A 9,222-nucleotide genomic window follows, 5' to 3' on the forward strand; every position below is an offset into this window, starting at 1 on the left:
ATCCTAAAACAACAAATACATGCAAAAGTGCAAACTGGGAAAGAAAGAAAGAAAAAAGAATGTTTAATAAATCATTTCCGGTGAATGAGCCTGTCTGTGGTTTTTGATGCGTGAATTATGCTCAGAGCAACACAAGTCATCCCACTAAAATGTGATTCAACCACTATTCCTTTGTCTACTCTTTCCTCTGTCACACTCTCGTCCTTCAGTCAGCTATACGTTACAGTCCACCGTGCTGACTCCTCCTCTGCTCCTTCCTGTCTCCACCCTTGCACTCTCCCTCCTCAAATCTACCAGCTGTTCTGACAAAAAAAAAACAAAAAAAAACTGTCTGCCATCCTGGCCTGGCCTCGTTTTCTTTGAAGAAGTAGCATATCAGTGTGCAACACATGCAAACAAGAATGTTGCTGAGACTCAGACTGTGAATGGCACGTGAACAGTGTACAGTTGGATTCCCTTCACAGGCACTGATCCCACACACACACACACCAGTGCACGAGGAGAAATGTAGAATGTGGCTTGTATCAGTACAGATTGCAACTGTAGCCATTGCCCAGCTCCATTCAGACAGAAACTAAACTAGCCAGACAGGCACAGCATGGCACTGGACAGCACACTGTTTCTTTGTCTGAGGGGCAGAGACCAAAAATAACAACTCTTTCATCATGGAGCAACTACTGTATGTCTGTTGTAAAACAGGATAAGTCACCCAAAAAAAGAAAAACAAAAAAAAAATTGACCGACCCATCAATTAAGATCTAAAACTGACAATTTCACGGCTAAATAATACCTCCGAGTATGTTGGACAGGAGTCTGCAACCTTTATTTTCCTTATTGTTTTTGCCACTTTCCACCCAAAACAATTTGTCTAGTTAGGTCAACACAGCTCATGACGTTGTATAGTTTGACAATAGTATATATACAAAAGGGATATACAGTGTTATGCTTAGGGATTCACCGATAACACTTTTTTAAAAATCTAGTACTAATCTTTAGCTATGGGCCGATACGGAGTACCGATATGAACACGTTTTATTTTAGCAGGTTATAGTTTAGAGTCTGCATTACGTTTGCCATTCTCATTAATAGGATAAGAAGTAAGGATAAGAAAAGACGGACACTCTTGTACAGTAACACAACTGTAAATGTGAATACAGCGACTAAATCAAGGCACCATTGATTAGTATAGTTACACAACCACCAACATTAACAAGTATAATCCTCCCAATCCAAACTGAGTACAACATGAGACCCAGGCTTCACAGTGGGAGTCCCAAGTCAATGTTCTCACCCCATGCAGCGGGAGGTTCTAATACGACTAATCTGGTCTACTACTGACTGGCTGGCTTCACAAACTCGCACTCATGTTTAAATATAATTCAGAGTAGTCTCTTCTTGATTACTATTTCAATATATCTTCATGGTGTCTGTGAGACTAATCATTCAATGTCAATGCTGAGAATAGGAGTTGTAGACGTTTCTAATGGTTAAGTAAACAACCACAAGCAATAATTTAGCTTCAGTGGTTTTGCTGTCCATACAAGTCTACGAGGAACGCTAGTGAGTCACAGGTTCTCAGAGTGGAAGCAGATATATGCTCATGCTGCTATGACTTGCAGTTGAAGCTCATTTCCAGTTAATAGCAGAGACACGATTTGTGGGCTTCATAGTGTGAAAATTGCATTTGAAGACTGATGATCTCAGTTGGAGTGTGCTGAGGATTTCAACTTAACATTTTTTATGTTTTCAAGTTAAAAGGGAAAAGTTTTTTTTTTGGGGGGGGGGGGGGGGGGGTGGGTGGGGGGGTCCATTTACATGACAGTGGTGCTCAGAGTCACTGAAAATTCAACATTTTGTAAACAACTTCAAAGGTGGAAATTTTGGAACATGCTCCGACTCTGTCTACGTGTAGACGAAGGAAAACGTGACTTTTATAAAACGCTGCTGCTTCGCATTTGCAACACAGCTATTGTAGACAGTTCTGCTGTATGAGTAGGTTAAGAATAATAAAAATGGCAGCCTTCAGAGTGACATTACTTGCAGTCGATGTTCTCCTGGGACCCATAATAGCAATCCAACATTGTCGTCTAACCATACGAATAACTGTGTACTCACATATGTGTGGTTTCATTGCGAAAGCAACCAACAGCGCCAACCCATAGCCTGGCATGCTCATTACATCATTTTCAGCACATCGTTTTGAAAATGTTGCCGTTTGATCATGAAAGAGCTGAGAAAGAGCATGAAATTTCCTTATAGGCCCTGAAAGCATCTATCAATCTATTTATTTGTTAATCTGTCTAGTGTCTAAAAATCGTGTGTACAAGCATAATCTCTATCCTAAACCTCGGAAATATTGATACATAGAGCTATAATTACAAAGAAAAGGCAGACTCCAGTCATTCTAACAGGTTGCTGAGACTGAATATATTTATGCCTACAAAGTGAGAGCTGAATGACCTAAATCTAAGAGAACAGAGGATTTGCACATGCCGCATAGAGGGTCTAAGGATGTGTATATGTTCACATAAAACAATAGCCTTATTGTCCCCCCCCGTGTCCCCGTTGTGACCTAATGGGAAAGGACTGAGCGTGTGGAGTACTGTGGAGCTGCTGGGACTGAAGCCCCACAATGCCATTCTATCTGGAACCACACTAAACAGCCCTGGGGAACAAATGGGTGTGTAGACCTGCTCGCGTGGGCTTCACAACACGTATGGTGGGTAGGTAGCAGTTCTGAAAACTCAGACAAAAGTGAAAAGAGAGCGAACAAAGGTTCGTCTGCAACAGAGCCGTGGCTATTATGGGTTGGGGCTGAATACCAGTAGTACTAGTCGTTCCCAACAGCAGAAGGTTAGGCATAGAGAAACTATGGCAAAGGTAAAATTGCTTGTTGTGGAAAAACAGATGCAGCATAACATTCTTGAGAACTAATCAGCACTCCTACACAGAGACAGAGGCTTTGTGTTTTCAGCTTTAAGCCATCACCTGATGCTTCTCCCCTTCAAGGAGCTTCTGGAAGGTTTTCTGAAATCGTTCCCCATGTAATCTCTCTCCTCGTTTTTCCTCTTCCCACTCATTCATCCATGCACCACAGACAACGTAATGAGCAGCAGTTCCCACTGAATTGGGGCTTTGCAGCCTGAGTCAGGGTGCTCCAGTTTTCTGCAGGCTACTCCCACTCCCTCCATGATACGTAGCTCTTTTTACCCCTCCTGCATGTTTTTGTGTGCAACACAAGACCAACACAACATCATTTCTTACAGTCCACTCAAGACACGGCTAATGAAATGAACTGAGTTATCCTTGGAGGTCGTACCATGATCAGTCCGGACCCTCATTTACTGATGCTGTTTGACCTCCGAGGCGAGAGTTCAGAACCGGAATCATCCTTCACATCAGTGCAGCACTCATGCTGGGGCAGCAGATCACAGTGATGATGACACTGTGCTGACTCTTATTAGACGGCCTGACTGAAGCTGCATTTCAGGCCAACTTTACTCATCAGCAAGACTCATCTTTCTATTATATTCAAGATCCATGTTTGGGAGACAGTATTTTAAAATCTAAAAAAAAAAGCCAGAACAAGTGATTGCATGGAATACTTCCTGGCTTTTAACATATATGCAAAATTACTGACTATTACAGTGCTATATAGTGTCAGTCAAGGCTTAGCTGATCATGGTAAAACCCCATCTTGTCCTGAGAATGAACATCACAATACCACCCTTGGTGATCTATGTCTCGGATCAATTAAAAATCTAATTAGGGGCAGCACTGCATCGCTTCTAACTAATACATAACATTTCAATTGGTGTCAACAATTTGGTATCAGTCTTCTTCAGAAGAGCCACAAAAGTTAACAAATGGGTCGTGTGCTTGATGATGACAGTATCATTAGATTCAGGTGTGTTGAAGCAGTGAGAGAGCGAAACTATGCAGGACAAGGGCTCACGAGGAATCGGGTTGGGCACGTTAAATGTCTCGTTCTGAGATCTGCATGTGAAATAAGTTACCGGTACTAGCTGAACCTGACTTACCACCTGGCAGGCTGATGTATTAGCATATGCATCCCTTATAGGGACCACACTGACGTGGGAAAGGACGAAACACTGGAACGATATCAGTTAAATAAAGGCAGACATTTTCCCGCAGAGGAGATAAATAATTTTCTTGTTCTCCACTGTAAATGATATCCGTCTGAAATCATATTTCTGCGTCCAAGTGTGACAAACGTATCCTCGGCTGCGTTAGAAATGTGACTGTTTTGTGACTTGTGGCTGCACGCAAACATTCCTTTACCTCAGTAAAGTCACTATGATCCAATCAGAACTGCAGGAATCTCAGGAATGTCATGAGCCAACTGGACCTAAAGTACAGCATGACTTAAGAACAACAGTAGGGACACCTGCAAAGTAAAAAAAAAACAACAACCTTGGTGTAGTGTAGCATGGCAAGCTTGTTGACTCATTTCTTCATTCTGGAATTTTTGTGTGATTACATTGGTTTGTATAAATATTCAGTCATATGGACTGTATTCTCTCAGACACGAGTGAAGCAACCTCTGAACAAATCACATGTTTTAAATCCCACTCTAAGTGGACACCACCAGTCGAGAATATCAGAATTATATAAGAAAGTGCCCTGGGTTGAGTCCTGTCACAGTTGCTGCTGTGATCCACACTTTGTTGTGAGGGTAAACAGCTGAGGCAGTCTGCTGCACTCTGCAGCTCGCTCAGCTCCTTTCCAGGGTATATACACCCTCTAAGATATCAGATTTGCTCTCGTGTCCTGCAGATGAAACGTTACTGAAAACGAAGTAACGGATTATCACCACAGCGACTCCATCATCACCCTGGCGACTGTTTTCATTCTGTCCTGCACTTATAACCACGCCCATGGCGTGTGGGATGCTAGGACTGTACCTGTCTCTTTTTTTGAGCCAAGCGGCGTAACGTGACGGGTTTGCAGCGATTTGCCCCTTGTCGGGGTAACAAAGCCACATCTGGAGGCGCCTCCACGCCCTGCAGTGTCCGTCCGGTCAGCGCGCGATACACCGGCAACAATGGTGACGCAAGCTTTGCGGCTAACCAGCCGGCTAACGTTAGCCGTTCAAGCTCAACTGTAAACAACGGGCCACAAACTGCGGATTTAAGCCCCTCTCCGTCATGTGTGCTTCATCAACAGGTCTGCCCGGGGACGTCGGAGCATAACCAGGTCGCTCACGGAGACGACTCGCCGCAAATCCGGCGTTTCTGACGGAGCTGTTATGTGCATGCAGCGGTGGAGGCACTCACACAAGCGACAAGAGACACCTTCAACCGGCTTCAAAAAAACAAACAAACAACAAATCCTCACCCGAAGAGAGACTCTGACTCCTGGCGAACCCGGGATCACCCCCGAGATCAAATCCGCCCTGTCATGGATGTGTTTCTTAGAAGGAAAAGGGGGGGAAAGAGGATTAGGTTGCCCGGTGGTAACTCCGACGTCCCACTCTGTGGAAAAAGGGAATGCAGGAATGTGACGTCCAGTCCGGTCTGCTGGCAGCGCTGACACGTGCACGGAGGACTAGAGCATCATGGGAATTGGTGTTTACTACAGCCTCATTACACATGATTTGAATCCATAGCGACGTGATTCACTATTGACCATCAATATAACAATTTCCTCCTGGGATTAACACAGTATTCCTATTTTACATACTATAATAGACTAGACTAGACTAGACTAGACTAGACTAGACTACAATACAATACAATGCAATACAATACAATACAATACAATACAATACAATAGAATGTAGGAGTCAATTATTTACCCTGGTACTCCTACATTCTATTGTATTGTATTGTATTGTATTGCATTACAATACAATAGAATGTAGGAGTAAATTATTTACCTGGGTACTCCAAATTACTCCTCTTTGTTAACAAATAAATAACTAAATAAATAAATAAATAATAGACAAGTAAGTGGTTTTCACAGTACGGTGGGCTCCCAGTAGGGTTGCTCCGGCTGGTAACCTCTTTGGTTCATGAGAAAGCCTTTTCCCAGGAGGATTTTTCCCATCCATTAATTAATTTTCTTTAACGCATAAACTGAAGGCATACTTTTAATCAGTGTATGTGTAACAACGCCCATTTATCCATTCATCCATGTTTCTTCTTCTGTTTAACCAACTCGGGGGTCAGCAGAGCGATCGAGTCAATCCTGGATGACTTTGGCTGAAGATAGGGTACACACCGGACACGTCGTCAGTCCATTACAGCGTTGCAGATCTTGAACATATATATCCAATCCAGTTCAATCCATCTTTATTTGTGAACTGCTTTAGAACAAGCACAGGGAGCCAAAGTGCTGTAGACAAAAAAATATAACACAATGTAACTTATATTCACATACACACTGAATTAATAATGACTGGTTATTCAAATCACAGACATACACATAATCACAGGGTAGTAACCACTGCAACTAATTGCCTCAAAACTTTTAAAAGCATTGATTCATATCCCTCCTGGTGGTGCACCGAGATACGTTCTGACTTTGAGTGTAGGTTCCTGGTTTGAATCCTGGTTATGGCAGGATGGATATCAGGTGTAAAAACTCATCAAGTTCACGGTGCAGTTTTCAATGGCATGCCGTGGAAACCGCTGTAAAATAAAGGAATCAAATAGACAGTTACTACTTTACTGTATTCACACTCAGAAGTGGACACATTCTCGGATAGCTCTCGATTAATACCAATAACTCATTACACTTGTTACTGCATTGTAACTGTTTGGAAAAAGGTTTAAAAAAAAGTATTTCGATACAAGAAGAGTGAAAATTGTTTTGAATTTAAATTAAAAAGTAATTACTAGAAAAAAATCGACACAAATTTAACCAGCACATACAGTATATAAAGGAAATTCATTTGAATTAAGTAAAAAAAAAATAAAAAGTTAAATCATCTACATATTTCTCCATGGAACCATTATATTTTTATTCTTCTGCCAATCTCCGTATTCAAACATCATAAAGCAGAACGACGAGACCTTGAACCTGCTGCAGAATTCTTTTTAGTGGAGCTATGACCTCTTGTGGAAAATGAAAAAAGTGCAGTTAGAAGAGTAGACGCCTCTAGTGTGTGTGTGTGTGTGTGTGTGTGTGTGTGTGTGTGTGTGTGTGTGTGTGTGTGTGTGTGTGTGTGTGTGTGTGTGTGTGTGTGTGTGTGTGTGTGTGTGTGTGTGTGTGTGTGTGTGTGTGTGTGTGTGTGTGTGTGTGTGTGTGTGTGTGTGTGTGTTAGACACAGATTCATCTGCATTTTCAAACATCATGGTAGACAGTGGAAGATGGAGCCTTCACAGTCCGACTAACAAACAGAACTTTCTATCAACATTAAGCAAAGCATTTGATAGAACCAAACAGGAAGACATAAGGAGAACCTTTCTGAAGAAGAACTTTCAAAGGGCAGATGCATTAATCTATGAGCAGACAGGTAAATGCACGAACAATGAGAAAACAGAACTTTCTTTTTGTGCTCCAGATAGTTTCGAAATCTGTTACTGTCAGAGGTTAATTAATAACCGTCGTGTGATGGATCCGCAGCAGGTCACAACAGCCCCCACCTCTTCTTCTTCTTCTTCTTGACACAGTTTCAGATCTCAGTAAATCCTTAGTCGTATAATTACCCTTGTCTCATCTGCATCACCCACTGCACCGCAAACTTTCTAGCCCTCCATTTCCCTCCCATGTTTCCCAACATTTTCTCCCTGCAGATGTTTGTGAAGTCTCTCCGGACATGTACAGATCTTTAGCATACATAGTTTTATTTCTTAAAAATTAAAAAAACAAAAACAAAAAACAAACCACTATGCAATCCTATAGACTTTACTTAATACATGTGATACACAAATATGCTTAAAAACTATAGCTAATCTTGGTGGACCCCCCCCCGCCCCCCCCCCTTAGAAACTAAAGTAGAAAAATAATGTAATTGGTACAGTTGCCAAGGGAACTATAGTGTTGAACTTCTATATCATTTCATGGTTCTAAAACTGTCACCACATATTGTGTTGCATGCAAAACTTAGCAATTTGAACATCCCCCCAATCCGAGAACACACACACACACACACACACACACACCCACACACACACACACACACACACACACACACACACACACACACACACACACACACACACACACACACACACACACAGTACATCCATTATATTTATGCACCTCCACATGCATGCAAAAACATACAGAAACTCATACATAACATACATGCCTAATACACACACAGCCACACATACTGTACACATATTAGAAATTCATAAATACATCCTGTGCATAGAGACACACATATACTAATGTGCGCTATATATTATTTTCTAAAAAGAGGAAAGGATTATGCATGCAAATGCATACACATTTTAGATGATGTCAAAAAGCATAAAATCAGTGTTTAGGCTTCTTGACATGTGGAGGGTAACATCTTCGAGGACTTTGTATGTTTTCATATCACTATTTTAGGAACTGAATGGATAAAAAGTTATGTTTTTCTACATTCAGCATTGAAATTGTACCTGTATAAAATGATAATGAAAAGAAAGTTGCTCTATATTCTACTTTGTGTGTACTTGGTCGTTTTCCGCCACTTGCCTCACTTCATTTCACAAGTGCATTTAGGTCATTGTTCTGTTGTGTTCTTTTGTTGTCATGAACTCTGCTGTGATTAGTTACACTAAAGTTGGTTTGGTGGAAGTACAGAGAATGACTGCAGTGAGAGAAAGAGAAGCACAAGCTGCAGCTGGCACTGCTCCTCAGGTCACCCTGCAACATAGCTGAATCCTCACCAGAGGGATGGTACCAAGGCACCAATTAGCAGGAGAGAGGGCGCATGATGATATTTCCGTGTGCTTGCGGCCTGGGCAGCTCCGTCTGCGTGTGTTATAAAAGGCAAAACCATAAACATGGAATTAGACAGTACAGGCCCCACAGCTCTTAAGGTCGCAGACTCTCCCCTCCTGCGGCTTCTGAGAAAATCGGTGCGATATAAACAACACCGGCCAAGCAAACTGTTATTACTGTATGTACAGGGTTTGTTTTTTTTCCTTCTTTTCTTTTTTTTTCTTTTCTTTTTTTTTTCCACAAACGGGCGCAGATTATTTGTGCTCCTCAGTGTGTGAAGTTCATTAGGCCAGCAGCCCCGACGGAGTGGTCAGCTGCAGC

The 9,222-nt window shown here is 41.9% G+C and overlaps 1 protein-coding gene across 2 annotated transcripts in view; it reads right to left on the bottom strand.

Moving 5' to 3' along the window:
- The window catches only part of ctif (CBP80/20-dependent translation initiation factor), a 56,669-nt gene extending 51,152 nt beyond the window's left edge, over positions 1–5,517 (bottom strand). For both annotated transcript variants that reach the window (XM_080477296.1, XM_080477295.1), the window contains exon 1: positions 5,359–5,517. The gene's annotated coding sequence lies outside the window, so the exon portion shown is untranslated. The remainder of the gene's footprint in view (positions 1–5,358) is intronic.
- Positions 5,518–9,222: the final 3,705 nt, after the last annotated feature.

The sequence above is a fragment of the Lipophrys pholis genome, assembly GCF_963383615.2.
Source record: "Lipophrys pholis genome assembly, chromosome: 12".
NCBI lineage: Eukaryota > Metazoa > Chordata > Actinopteri > Blenniiformes > Blenniidae > Lipophrys > Lipophrys pholis.